Source organism: Urocitellus parryii, chromosome 4 (assembly GCF_045843805.1).
Source record: "Urocitellus parryii isolate mUroPar1 chromosome 4, mUroPar1.hap1, whole genome shotgun sequence".
Taxonomy (NCBI): domain Eukaryota; kingdom Metazoa; phylum Chordata; class Mammalia; order Rodentia; family Sciuridae; genus Urocitellus; species Urocitellus parryii.
The window spans coordinates 191,399,950-191,414,014 of NC_135534.1; positions in this window are offsets into that span (position 1 = coordinate 191,399,950).

A 14,065-nucleotide genomic window follows, 5' to 3' on the forward strand; every position below is an offset into this window, starting at 1 on the left:
GAAGAAATATTCTTTTTTTCCTTCTCTCTAAAAATATGTTCAGGCTTTTTTAAGCCTTGATGCAATGAAAACCAGCTGTGGCTCCAACACCCCCGCAGCCTGCGCCCAGGGAGAAGGAAAACAAAAACAGGCGCTCAGGCACAGCAGGGCTGAGCCAGGGCCCCGCCCGCAGGCACCTCTGGCCCAGTACTGCTCCCAGAGGACATCAAACAGTCCCTGTTTGTTCCCTGTGGTGCGGGCACAGGGCACCGAGGTCACTGGGCCCTTCCTCCCTTCAGGGTGCTGAGGATGATTTGGTGACACAGGGAAGGGGTGTGCAAGGTGACCGAGAGTGTCCTCCAGCAACCAAGAGGAGGGAGAGGCCATGTCAGACACGAGGAGCGGGAAGGCTAACAGGAGCAGGTGACATTTGGATGGCCTTAGAGGAAGGAGACAGGGCAGAGTGTTCCGGGAGGAAGGAGCAGATCCACAAAGGCCTGGAGAAGGGGAGAGAGTGGCCAGAATGGAAGAAGGGTGGGAGCCCGGGAGATCGCTGGAGATGGAAACTGGGACCCTGGACTCTGGGCAAGATGTTTGTGTGGGAGGGGAGCTATGGAAGGTGCTTGAGCAGGGGAATGGCTGGTCTAGAGGCTATTTGGAGGGGAAGGCTGTTGCCCTAATGGAGCCCAGAGTTTTGTTGGGGAGTTCCTTAAAAAGGAAGCCACACCTTCCAATGGGGCTTTGGTACCTTGGTTCACCCCCAGCCAAGGCTCTGGAGGATGTGGAGAGGCCCTGGGGGCTTGGGGTGAGGAGATGGCTTCTGGCTCTGACTTGGCTGTGGTCTCCTGTGTCCTTCCTGGGTTTTACTTTTCCACCTGCAAAGAGTGACCCCAGGCCCTTGCCCCTTCCCTGGAGTGACAGTATTAGGGGCTCACCAGGCCTCCAGGCTGCGGGGCTGCTGGGCAGTGGGGAGGCTGGCCTCCAGACAGGAGGGATTGTCCACTGTCACCCACATGCCAGTGGCCAGCGGGATGGAGACCTCTGGGCAGGAGGCTTCTCTGTGGATTCCTGGCTCCTAGGTCCCCTGAGAGCTGCTTGCTGCAGGGAGGGGCCTGCTTCTCCCTCCTGGGGAAGGAGGTTTAAGTAGAGCTCAGCCAGGGGGTCCTTCCTGCCTGTCCTCTCATTTCCTTTAGCACAACCCTGTGAGTGTGGCTTTATTTATTTATTTGGTACCAGGGATTGGACCCAGAACCCAGAGGTGCTTAATCACTGAGCAACATCCCTAGCCCTTTGTTTAAAAAAAATTTTTTTTTTTTTCATTTAGAGACAACTCGCTGAGTTGCTTAGGGCCTCACTAAGTTGCTGAGGCTGGCATTGAATTTGTGGTCCTCCTGCCTCACCTCCTGAGCCGTTGGGATTACAGGTATACACCACCATGCCTGCCTTTTTATTGCCTGTTTTGGCAAAAGATAAAATTGAGGCTCCAGAGGAGATGGACTCCCCCAGGACCTGCAGCTGGTACAGAGAAGAGCTAGCACGGAGCCCTGTCTACCTGCCTCCGGCTGCCTCCTCCACACCTGCTCTCTCCAGCCAGACTTGAGCTCTGAAAGGCCAGGCACATAGCAGGTGCTTAGGAAATGTTCCTGGAATGGAGGGTTTGGGGAGGAATAGAGGCCTCTGCTCCTCATTCACCTCCTTTGCTGCCACAGGGGCTCCCCTACTTCAGGCAGTCCCCATAGGATGGCCCTTCAACAACCTCCAGTCCCCACACAGTGCCCAAGGGAGGGGATACAGTCTCCCTGTCTGGGCCTGCTGCCCCAGAAACCCAGCCAGGTGAGTGGCCAGGATGACCACGTGGAGGTAAACAGAGGTGACAGCCAGGAGCTCACCAAGAGCCCCAAGGAGAGGCTGGGAGAGGGGCCACTGGGGATACCCAGGTGCTTGGGGACCCCTGCAAATTTAGAAAAGCACCCCCACACCAGTGGCAGACAACTGAAACCCTAATGTGTGATTGTCCTGGACCATGCTTCTTCCACCACCAGCTCTGCTCTTGGCCTTGGTGCTGCTCAGTGTTTTCTGGGGTCTCTGAGTGGTGCCAGCTGCGGCTGGCCCCCTGCCATTGTGGCAGTCTTGCCCCGCATGCGCTACAGGTCCCCAGCCAACTCAGAGCTGTGCCTTCTCTGCCTGAGCCTGGACTTTCCTCCCGGTCAAGGCTTTCTCCTCGGCTTGCATTGGGTCCTGAGCCCTCCTTCTGCAGCCTCTCCAAGGCCCCAGCAACCAGGGGCCCCCTGAGAAATCATAACAGCAGCACTAATGTCAATCAGGGCTTCAGTAGGTTTTATTGAGCACTAGCTAAGTGCTCCGCAAACTCTATTCTTCTTAATGCTCACAATAGGCCCAGAAAGTAGTTAGCTGTGCAGACTCCTGTGACTCCAGGTGACAAGAAGCATGTGGCTCAGTGGAGGACCGACTTCCATGGTACCAGGCTGTGCTCACTGAGCCCCCTGGGGATCATCAAAACCTCCAGATGCCCGAGCTGTGCCCAAGGGGTTGTGGCTTCATTCCTCTGGGTGTGGCTTGGGTTTGGGAATTTTTAAAGGGTTCCCAGAAAAGTCTGAATATGCAAACAAGTTTGGGAAGCACCGGTTTTCTGAAGAGAATTTAATGAAGGGACTTTCAAAAACCCCAATGAGCAGCTTTGCTGAGATTTAAATGACCCACAGTGAGTTGCACATGATCAAAATATGCCATTTGATACTTTTTTTAAAAAAAAAAAAAAACTTCCTTAACCATTTCAAGTATAGAGTTTCGGAGTGCTAAGTGTGTTCCCATTGTTAGGTGACCAGTCTCCAGAACTCTCCCATCCCGTGACACGGAGAGTCACTAGGACCCACGAAGACTCCCCAACATCCCCTCTCCCAGCCCCACTTTGTCTTTATGACTCTAAATACCTCGCGTGAGTGGAATCATAGAGCATTTGTGACTAATTTCACTTAGCACGATGTCCTCGAGGGCCATTCTTGCACGGGGTGACAGGGTTTCCTTCCCTTTCAAAGCTAATATTCCATTTTACCCTCATGCCTTTGCTTGACCCTTGTCCCTCGTGCACATCGAGGCTGCTTCCTCCTCTGGCTGCTGTGGACAACGCTGCTTTGGACATCAGCTGCAGACATCTCTTGCAGACCTCGCTTTCAATTCCCCTGGGTATACCTTGAAGCGGCACTGCTGGGTCACAGCTAGTCCTCTTTCCAGTTTCTTGGGGACCCACCACACTGTTTTCCAGTGGCTGTGACATTTCCCGGTCCCACCCACAGCCTGCAGAGTTCTGGTCTCCCCCTGTCCTCATAGCGCTTGTCTTTTCTCTGGACAGCGCCACCTAAGGGGTGTGAAGGGCTGTCTCATGATGGCTTCGGTTTGCATCTCTTTAGTGAGTAGCCATCTTCAGCACCTTCTCGCATGCCCGTTGGCCACCTGTCAATCATCTTTGGGGAAGTAATGAAGGGACTTTTTGCCAGGTGTGGCTATAGGGGATAGTGCCGCACCAGGACCTGCAGCAGCAGGGAGCGGTGTGGGCCTTCAGTTCTGAAGGATCAAGAAGAGGGCTAGGTACCAGTATCGCAGAGCAGGGCCTCCCAGCAGGATGGAGGACCCCGGAGAGGGATGAGGCCACAGCCAGAACAGGGGCCCAGCAGGGGAAGCAGGAAAATTCCCTGACTTTCTCTCCTGCCTGGGTGCGGTGGGTAGGGCAGAGCAGGGCGAGGGAGGGGGGCTGGCAATTACTTTAGGGGGAAGGGAGGCCACTAGAATAACTCGCCAAAGAAGTGTTTGTTCCTGCCTTCATTTTATAGTTGGGAACACTGAATGAAGTTGGCACAGCAAGAAGGTGGACGGACCAAGATTTCGATTCTGGCCAGGGACTGCCAGCCCGAGGGCGCTAGCCATTAGCTCACACTGCCCCCCGCAGTGGGCAGTGCTTAGAGCTGTGAGGGGCGGGGCAGTGCTCCAGCCCCTCCCTCAGCACGCTGTTGCTCCACCTCCTCCTCCTTCCTTTTAGAGCTCAGTGGGGCTGAACTTGATCCTGTTCTTGATGACAGGGGAGGGAACTGCCACCCACCAAAGAGCTCGGCCCCCATGAGGCTCTGACTGTGACTTACTCTTATTAGCTCCTGGAGCCTCCAAATTCTAGAGCTGAAAGAGACCCCCCCCCCCAGTTTCTCTGGACCAAATCTCTCATTGTCCAGAGGAGAAACTGAGGCCCAGACTCATGTCTGGAATAGAACTCAGGCCTCCTTGTGGGCTCCTCCCAGGGTGGCCTGAGCCCCCTCTACTCCCAGAGCCCGTCACATTATGGTCCCCAGGAGACTACAGTCCTGGGTCCTCGTCCATCTATGCAGCCATTCCCTGGGGTGCTCTTTGTCCCCACTCTCCTGGGTCAGGATGCCCTCCCACACTCTAGGTCAAGAAAGAAATTGAGTTGGTGGCCACATGACCAGCCCTCTGGGAGGAGAGCCTGTTTTCAAGTAGAGGCCCCAAGGACTGCCGTGTGTACCAGTGGTCAGGGCAGGGTGGCCACTTTCCTCTGTCCAGTTCCCAACAAGGCCCCCTGGGCTTGGAGGGCCTCCATCTGGAGATGCACCTGCAGCCCAGAGGCCCTCTGAAGTTTCCGGAAGAGTCATGGGGTGGGGACTGCCCACAGGAAGGGCTTCTAGCAATACCCAGGGCAGCTGCAGCCTTGCTTTGGAGGTGCTGGATGCTGGTGAGGCCAGGGGCAGGAGGCTCTGAGCCCTTTTCCCGCCCCTTCCCTGGAGTTCTGCTTGGCAACCACCCGTCTGCATTTTTGCAAAGTGAAGTCATCTGCAGATAATGGGTTTTCCGTTCCTGGTGGAGCAGGAGTTCCAGACATGGTGCTCTGGGGGAGGTTCTCGGGACAGCTGATTGTCCATCCCTTAGGTAAGGGGGGGCTGGGCGGACCCCTCCCTGTGACAGCCACTTATGAGGTGTAAATCAGGGCCATTGTCTCAGGGCTCCCAGACTCCCTTGACCAAAACAGCTGAATTCCCATAGACGAGCCTCTCCTTACTGCTTTCTTGTGCAGATGGGAGTATCAGACCCAGAGAGCCTGTGACCTTGCCCAAGCTCACACAGCATTTAGAGGCAAAATCTGGACTCACACCATGTGTGATAACATGCCCATGGCTCGGGGATTTTCAATCTCAAAACCACTGACATTTTGGGCTGAAGGGTTTTGTTGGGGGGGGGCTGCTCTGCCCCTTTGGGATGTGCAAAGCAGATCCCCAGGTGCTGGTGGGACCTGTCAGCATCAGATTCCATCATTTCAAATATAGCAGTTGAGGGGGGTGGCAATAGGAGAAGCTGGCGAAAGCCTTTTCGACCAGGAAGAAAGTGACCCTCCTCCTCCTGAGCCCTTTATCCATCGCTGTCAGCAGAAGAGTGTTCTTGAGTCTGAAGCCCGAGGGATGTGCTGTCTGGGGGCCACCTTCACGTCAGACACCTGGGGGATGCTGAGGCACCGGAGGGGGCTTTGAGGGACTGGAGAGGGTCCAGGACCTCCCGCCGGCTAGGAATACTGCTTCCTCTGACCACTGCTCATGGAGCAAAGCTGCTGATTTATTTTCTTGGGGAAATAAAAATAAATACTGGCTTTTGGACTCTCATCCCCAGTCCCATCTGGAAAAAGCAGGCTCATGGAGCTTGGCTGTCTGAGCGCTGAGGGCTGTGTCTGCAGGAATCTGGAGTCACCATGGGCCCTCCAACATCGGAATGGGCACGGCCAACGTTTCCTTTCCTGTTACATGGCTCCTTGGAATGTCCACCCCGGGAGGCAGTCCGTGGGCAGGCGGAATGCAGTGGGAAGAAGCTCTGCCCAGGCCACGGGCCAGCTCGGCTTCTGAGTGCTGTGTGACTGGGAGCATTGCTTTGTTCCTCTCTGGGCCTTGATTTCCCTTTCCTGCAGAGTGGGGGAGCAGCAATTCTCAATCTGGCTTCCCTGGACCACCTGCATCAGATCCACTGAAGCAAAGTGTTCAAAATGCACACTCCTGGTTCTTCTCTCAGACCTCCTGAAGTTTTTATGAACTTCCAAGTGACTTGTTGTGGACAACCTTTAGGACCCACAGTGCCCGGGACTCTGAAGTCCCCTCCTTCCAGATGTCCACTTTGAACACCTTATAGTCCTGCAGATTCTCCTCCCGCACCACCACCATAACCGAGTGTGAGGGTCTCGCCTGAGGCGAGAGGGTGAAATTACGTGGTGGGAGAGAAACCGTCTGCTTTCCAGCTCTTGGCAGGGCCCCCAAGGTCCTCGATCCAACTGAAGTCACTGTTAAAGCACTTATTTCTCCGCTGATGAAATTCTAGCTGCTAGTTACAGAGTTTGGTTTCAAAATTGTGCCATTTATTATTTTTGTTGGATCGCCTTGTAAACCGGCGCATAGTCAAACATCATTTATAGCTCATTATTCCACAGAATGCATTTTCCAGATGAGGTCGAGTCCTGCTAAAAACGTGAAGCCCTTCCTTTGTAAAGATGGAAGTCTTTCCCAATGTGTCACCTATTTCTGCCATCCCAAGTGAAGTTCAGGGAGCAAATTTCACTGGTTTTCGTTGCCCCAGGTTGTTGTTGTTGTTGCTGATTTTGAGGACTCCTCCACAGTATGGTCACTACAGCTGGGCACTGAATGTCCCCCAAGCTGCTAAGTCCTTGTGTCTGTTTTTCAAAGCTTTGCTGTTATTTTTATATTTTTAAAAATCTTTCTTATTTAAAAGGAATCTGCAGTTACATTTCATCACATCCTGGCTCCTTTGGGTGGAAAACCAGTAACCCACACGTGTTAGATTTGTCTGCATTAGAAGAGATGACAAATGGGAAGAGTCTCAGATGAGTCAGGGCAAGGACTTTTGAAAGCCTTTTGCAGCTGGGTTTGTGTATGGGGTGAGGGGGTGTCAGGTTCTCTTTAATTTTAGCCATGCCTGTTTGCGGAGAGTTTCCTGGATGAGCAAAGAATAGACGAGGAATGAAATCAGTTAGTTCCATTTTCCCACGTAACTCATTTGCATCCTAGGTGGACTGGGTTTGTTTCTGAAGTAGAGATTTCTTCATTTCCTTCTCAGCCTCACCCTGTTTTTGGAGCAGCTGCTCCACCCCTGGCCCATGACACATGACACAGGACCCGGCCCGCTGGCTGCCTTGTGCCATATGGGCCCCGCCAGACCTTCTGTTAGGAAATTTGCAAATGGGGGGGCTGTATCTGCAGACCAGGGGGCCGAGGTCACTGAAAGCTGCCCACATGAGCTACGGGCAAGCCCAGGGCCAGCCCAGGAGCCAGGTTGTGGAGCCTCCCTGAGCAGAGTGTGCTGTGTGCATGAGTGTGCATGAGTGTGTGTGTGCATTTGTGTGTGCATGTGTCTGAGGGTGTGTGCATGTGTGCGTGTGTGCATGTGTGTATATGTGTGTGTGCATACGTGTGCGTGTGTGTGTGTGTGTGCGCGTGCGTGTGTGTTGGTGGTGGGGAAGACACAAGGGTCCCCAGCCCCTGAGGCAGGGACTGCCCTAATCAAGTAGCTGAAAATCAGGGCAGAGAGAACAGGAAAGGGGACTGTCCCCTCTCTGTGTGGGAGAGTGAGGACCTAAGATGGGGCTGGGGCAGAGACTGAGGGAGGGTCACTCAGGGGATGAGGGGACAGCTAGCTAAGCTGGCCATGCCTGTTCTGCTCGCCTGTCTGCAGGCTCAGAGGACGGGCAGGCCTGTCTCCCTTGCCCCTTCTCTTCTCTCTCCCCCCAACACTCTATCTGGGCCCCAAGCTCTTCTGCTGGGGGTCTGCAGCCTGGGCAGAGGCAGATGAGGCATCATTTGCTCCAGGTCCCTTCCCAGCCCAGCCGCTGGTAACAGTGCCTGGAGTTCTACCACTAGCTCTCCGTCTCTGGAAGCGACCTGGACAGGAGTACCTGGCCATGTGTAAATTGTTCATGGTGTAGGGGGAGTGATTCGTGGTTCAAGGAACCCGAGATGAGAAAAATCGCTCCAGGCAACCTATACCCACAACACAGGCTTGTGGAGATGGCCCAACTGTGCCCCTCTACAGAGGAGACGGAGGATCAGAGAGGTGATGTCACTTGCCCAGACTCACAGCAAGTCAGGAGCAGGGCTTACCTCTGCCTCCAGAGACCAGGCTCTTTGCTTTAGAGCAACCTGAGCAGGGACAGACGGAATTCTGGAGCCAGGGTTGGGCTGAGGAGGTGGGCGGGCCACAGGATGAATCTGTCCCACAAAACCATCCAGTAGGAAGAATCATGGCTTGGGAATTAGGGCCAAATGACTCCTTATCTTGAACCCCCTCTGGGCTTCCAATTTCGCACCCCCAAAAAGGGCCAGACTGGATGAACTGAGCAATCCCAGAGTGCTCTGTGGCCTGAGAGTGGCCCAGCCAGGGATCTGTAGCAACAGATAACTGTCCACCCATGGTCCAGATTCCAGGTGACCAGGCCGTCACACAACAGACTCTGCAGCTTGACCGCCCGGCTTCAAATCCCTCTGCTCCATCCAAGGAGGGGAAAACAACTGTTTCTGCCTCAGTTTCCTCATCTGTGAAATGGGGCTAATAAGAGTATCGATCTCACAGGAAGGACTAAGTGGATATCTCAACGCAGTGGGCAGTGCCTGGCACCTCGTTGATGCTCTATGTGTTTTAATAATCACCATCGTTCCCTGAGCTGCAGCACCCCTTGGGTAAGAAGGTCTAAGCTTCCTGACTGTGCACATCTTCCTCTTCCCAGCCGCATCGGCAGCCCTGGGATCCAGCAGCTGGCCCCTGGGGGCTTGTTTCCTGGGCAGAGTGAGTCCATGATCACTCAGACATGACACATGGCCTGGCCTCCCCCACCCAGACCGCAGGCAGCCAGTCCTCAGCTAAAAATACCCTTTCATGAATGGAGCGGGGAGGCCGTTCTGGGGCCCACAATCAGCGCTCACGTTCTAGCCCAGCCCCCGCTCTCCACCCCAGCAGCACCCCTCCTCTGCGCCGCTGCTGTGGGGGACACTCACACTGCTTGGGGGGGTTGCAGAGAGGGACACTGCGGAGGGGGAGGGTGCCCAGTGGGTCCCAATTCCACCACCGAGTGTGACAGGAATTAAATTCCCCGTTGGGTGGAGGAAACAGGTGTTTGCAGAGTTTCCGGTGGGAGGGTAGAGTTACCGGGCTCTGCTCTGAGCCTCCTCTGTGGTCTCTCCTCCTCAGTGTCTCCTCTGTCCCTGAGGCATGGGGTGTGGCCACCTCCTGAGGATCAGACTGAAGCTGGGCTGGGGACGCCCCAAGGGTCACGGGGTAGAGGATCAGGTCTGGGGTGGACAGGTGCAGGTCGATACAGCAGAAGCCAAGGTGGGATCAGGCTGAAGGGAGCCCCTCTCACTGCGCCTCCGGGTTCTTCCTCCCCCTGCCAGGCTGCCTGGGGCCCTCGGGATGTGACCTGGGAGCAGCTGGGAGTGGGGAGAAGGTGGCAGGGCAGGGCCTCCTGTGTCCTGTCAAACTTTCCAGGACTTGGACTGCTGGGCTGTGTGTCCCTGACTAGACCTAGACCGGAAGCTCTCAGAGGGCAGAGCTGGGGAACAGATGACCAGGTGGGATATGGGATGGGGACAGCGGGGGCCGGGGGGCATGGAGAAGAGTTAATGTCCAACACACCCCACTCAGGGCCTCTTGGGCTCCTTGTCCTGGAGACCCTTCTGAGCTCAGAAATCACTGTTCCTCCCTGACCCTCAGCGACATCGCCTCGGGCCAGAGCCAGACCTGCAGGTAGGGAGGGCCTAGGCGGAAAGTCTCCTCCTGCCAGGTCCCACCTGGGCGTACCGCGGAGAGTCAGGGCGTTCCAGGATCTAGGAAGTCGAGGCTTACAGGAGTTTGAGAACCAGGGAAACTTTGGAATTCTCAGGATCTTTGTAAGTCTTGACATCTTGGAAATTTTAGAATCTTTGGAATCTTAAAATCTGGAGAACTTTCAGCCCTTGGGGCTCTTTTGGCTTTTTGGAATGTTGGGGATTTAAGTTTGGGGTTCCTTGGACCCGAGAGTGGCAGGTGTCCCCGTGGTGTGGAGGCAAACATTTGTCAGCACTTCTGACCCCTTGATTTCAAATCTCCTGATTTTATAAAGTTTTTTTTTTTTTAATTTCAGACTTAAAAGTGAAACGGTATCGATGATTTTAAATGTCGATGCTGGGTTCCTCAAACAAATGACAGCGTCTGTTCATTTACTAGATTCTTAAATTTCCAGTTTTTTGATTTTTTTTTTAAATGACGACTTCTGCCTCTCATGTCAGAGATTCACCAAATGCACACCCTGAGAAGAGACGCAGAGGTCACTCATTTTTGCAGATGTGTCAGCATTTCTCAGGATCCTGTAGTGGTTCAGAGTCTGACCTGGGCATGGCGGTCCCCGGATCTGAGTGGCGGTCCCCAACAGCCCTGTTCTTGGTTGCTGGCTGCCTACTCTGGCCAAGGATTTTCCATGCCTTTCCACTGAGCGTCCCCTCTGTTCCAGCTTCCCTCTCTGCAAAATGGGGCTGAGGGTGCCTGAGCCAGGCCAGGCCCCATGCCGGGAGCGTCAGACCTGGGTGAGGAGCAGAGATGCCGTCAGATTGCTTCCAGCAACAAGGAGGAAATGAGGAAAACATTTCCTACCGTGGCTCGGCCAGGGCTGGTGGAGTGTGGAAAACCTTCCCAAGTGGAAATGTTCCCAGTCCAAGATCCAGGAGAATTTGTCTCCTCCAATCCTGCTCTGAAGCTCCCCTGCTCCTGCTTCTGTTGTGGTTCAAACATGAGGTGTCCCCCAAATGCTCATGTGAGACCGTGCAAGAAGGTTCAGAGGTGAAAGGATTCATGATGAGAGTTGGAATCCAATCAGTGGATGGATCCATTGGGACAGATGAACTGGGTGGTAACTGTGGTAGGTGAGGTCGGAGGAGGAGGGTCACTGGGGGTGTGTCTTTGGGGTTTATGTTTTGTCCTTGGTGAGCAGAGCTCCCTCTACCTCCTGGTACCATGTCCTGAGCTGCCTTCCTGCACCACAGCCTTCCACCATCATGCTCTGCCTCACCTCAGGCCTGGAGCCACGGAGCTGGCCTTCTGTGGACTGAGGCCTGAAACTGTGAGGACCAGATAGATTTCCTCCTCTAGGAGAGAAACACCTAACCTTGTTAGGTTTGGAGGTCACAGTGGTGGAAAAGCTGACTCAAAGAGCTGCCCACCCCGTCCACCTCTTCTTCCACTGGGGCGGGCTTCCCCTCCTGTCTGTCCCATACCTTCTGCCTCCGGTGGCCTCTGTCCCATTTCCTGTGAGCTCCCGGCTTCCGCAGCCCCAGCGGTCCCTCGTTTCCCTTGGCCTTTCTGGTGTGTCTCACAGTCATGGCCCTCACTCCTGACTTCTCAACATACTCGCCGTGTCCCCCCAGTAGAGGACCCTCCCCCATAGGAGAGGCCATGGTTGGATGGGCTCCCGTACCTGATCTCTGGCTCTCCAGCACCCACGGGTGTCCAACCACCCAGCTCAAGTCTGACACCGTCTCCCGTTGTTTATGGAGACCCCACAGGCTGAGGGTTGAGTCCCACAGACTGACCCACTTCTATACCAGGCACAAGTCCAGGACCCACCTGTACCTCTGATGGACTCTCTCTGAATTTGGGATTCCCCCGCCCTGTGCCCCTTAGGCACACTCCGTGGTTTCCCTGCATAATCCTGCGCATCAGTGCTTCCGATGACAGACTTAATCTGCGTGATTATTTAATAAATTGCCAGACTGCGTGCTCCAGGAGGGCAGGGGTCAGACCTTAGTTTGTTCAGCATCGTACAGTTGCACCAAGGATATCAACCCCAGCTTGATATTGAATGAATGGATGTCGTTGAGTCTGATGATGACAATATAGAAGGCTTACAGGTAAGAGGGAGGTAATCCAGGTGCCAGGTGCCTACCTGTGGTCCCCACTGCTTAGGAGGTGAGGCAGGAGGACAGCCTGAGCCCAGAAGTTTAAGGCCAGCCAGGGCAACATAGCAAGATCTTATCTCTTAAAAAAAAGAAAGGAATGAATTAGAAAAATAGAAACAACCTGAATATTTGATAATATCCTGTTGAAAATACATTATATAGTAATCTATGATGAAATTTTCATGACCCTTAAAATCCATTTAAGAGCACATTCATGCCCAGCATTAGTCAACAGGGAAATGCAAATCAAAACCACAATGAGGTATCACTTTGCACTCACGAGGATGGTTATAATTTAAAAAAAGAAGGGAAAATAACCAGTCTTGGTGAGGATGTGGAGAAATTGGAATCGCCATTCATTGCTGGTAGGAATGTGAAATTGTGCAGCCACTGTGGAAAACAGTCTGGCTGCTCCTCAGAAAGCTAAACATAGACTCCCCACAAGACCCAGAAATTCCACTCCTCGGTACAGACCTGAGGGATGTGAGAACATGTTCACACGAAAACTTGCACATGAACGTTCACAGCAGTGTCATTCAAAACTGGTAACAAGGAGAGAAAACTCAAATGTGCTTCATATACGCATAAAAACAAAATGTGGTCTATCCACACGGCTGACCAACGAACCAGTTCAGGGCACAACACGGACGGACCTTGAAGACACGACGCTAAGTGAAAGAAGCCTGTCACAAAGGGCCATATGCGTGATCCCCAGGACCTGTCCAGAATGACAAGTGCACAGATTTGTCAGAGGGCATGGATTAGTGGTCGCTGGTGACCAAGGGGAGGAGGACTTAGCATTGACTAGTAATCAATATGAGGTTTCTCTTGAGGGTGTTGGAAAGGTCCCGGAATTGATAGCATCGTCATTGGACAACACAGAGACTACACTACAAGCCAGTGAATTGCACAGTTTACAATGGTGACTTTTTAATGCTACACGAATTACACATGTGTCCTATGATGGAGCAGGGGGCAGGGGAAATATGGGTGGGTGCAGAACAAAGACACAAATTATCTTTATAAATGATCCAGCTGAATATGTGGACGGGAGACAAAACTTTAGAATTAGGGGCCACTTTCATTATTTTTCTCCTATGCCTTTTTGAATTTTCTATAAAGAATATATATTACCTTATTCATTTAAAATAGGATTAAGGGGTTTAGCTCAGCGCTAGAGCTTATGCTTAGCATGCTCTGGGCCCTGGGTTCAACCCTTGGTGCCAAAATAAATAAATTAATTAATTAAAAATAAAATTTAAACATTCTATCCCTTGCTACCTAAAAAAATGCTTTTCTCACCACTAGTCCAGGTAGTCTTCAGTGGCCTCGTGGCCACAAGCAGGGCAGGGGTGCTGAGCACTGTGTGCTGGCCTGTTTGGACAATGGGTATCAATAGACAATAGGTCTCATTTCCCAAGTGGCCATGAGCTGGGCGCTGACCACAGATTTTCGGAGGAAATGGCAGAGAATGCACTGCGCAGGAGTAGGAAATGCGGGGGAAGGGGAAGGAGGGACGTGAGCAGTTTCCTTGGAAAAAGCTTTGGGGGGTGGGCAGTGGGCAGTCCCCTCCTTCACCTGACCCGTGTTCCTGAGGCTGGGGCCCACTGGGGGCTGAGAAAGCTCCAGTGTCAGGGAGGGGGAGGGCTGAGCCCTGAGGAGCAATCCTCCCAGAGAGCGCGTGGACCAGGGGAGCTCACCTCCAGCACCTGCCCCAGAGAATCTTCTGGAAGGGGGGTTTTCATGCAGGGCTGGGGGGCTCTGGGTGGGAGGGCAGCTGCCCAGCACGGAGCTTCATACACCATGAACCTGCCTGAGAGAAAGTCAGTTGCAGACAGAGTGAACCAGGGGGAAGAACTTTCCAGGGCCTTTCCTTAGCTCCTCCTTCCCCTCCTGATAGAACCCTGCTGGCTGGAAACTTCAGCTCCCAGTGTGGGGCCTGCGGAGGGACGGAGGCTTCCTGTCCCTATTTCTGAACCAGAAAATTCTGCATGGGCCGGGACATTCTCATGCTCCCAGCAAACTGTTTGCCATTTAAGGGGACTGTCACTACGATCACTGAGGATAAAAGGCCCTCCTTGCCAGAGTCACCC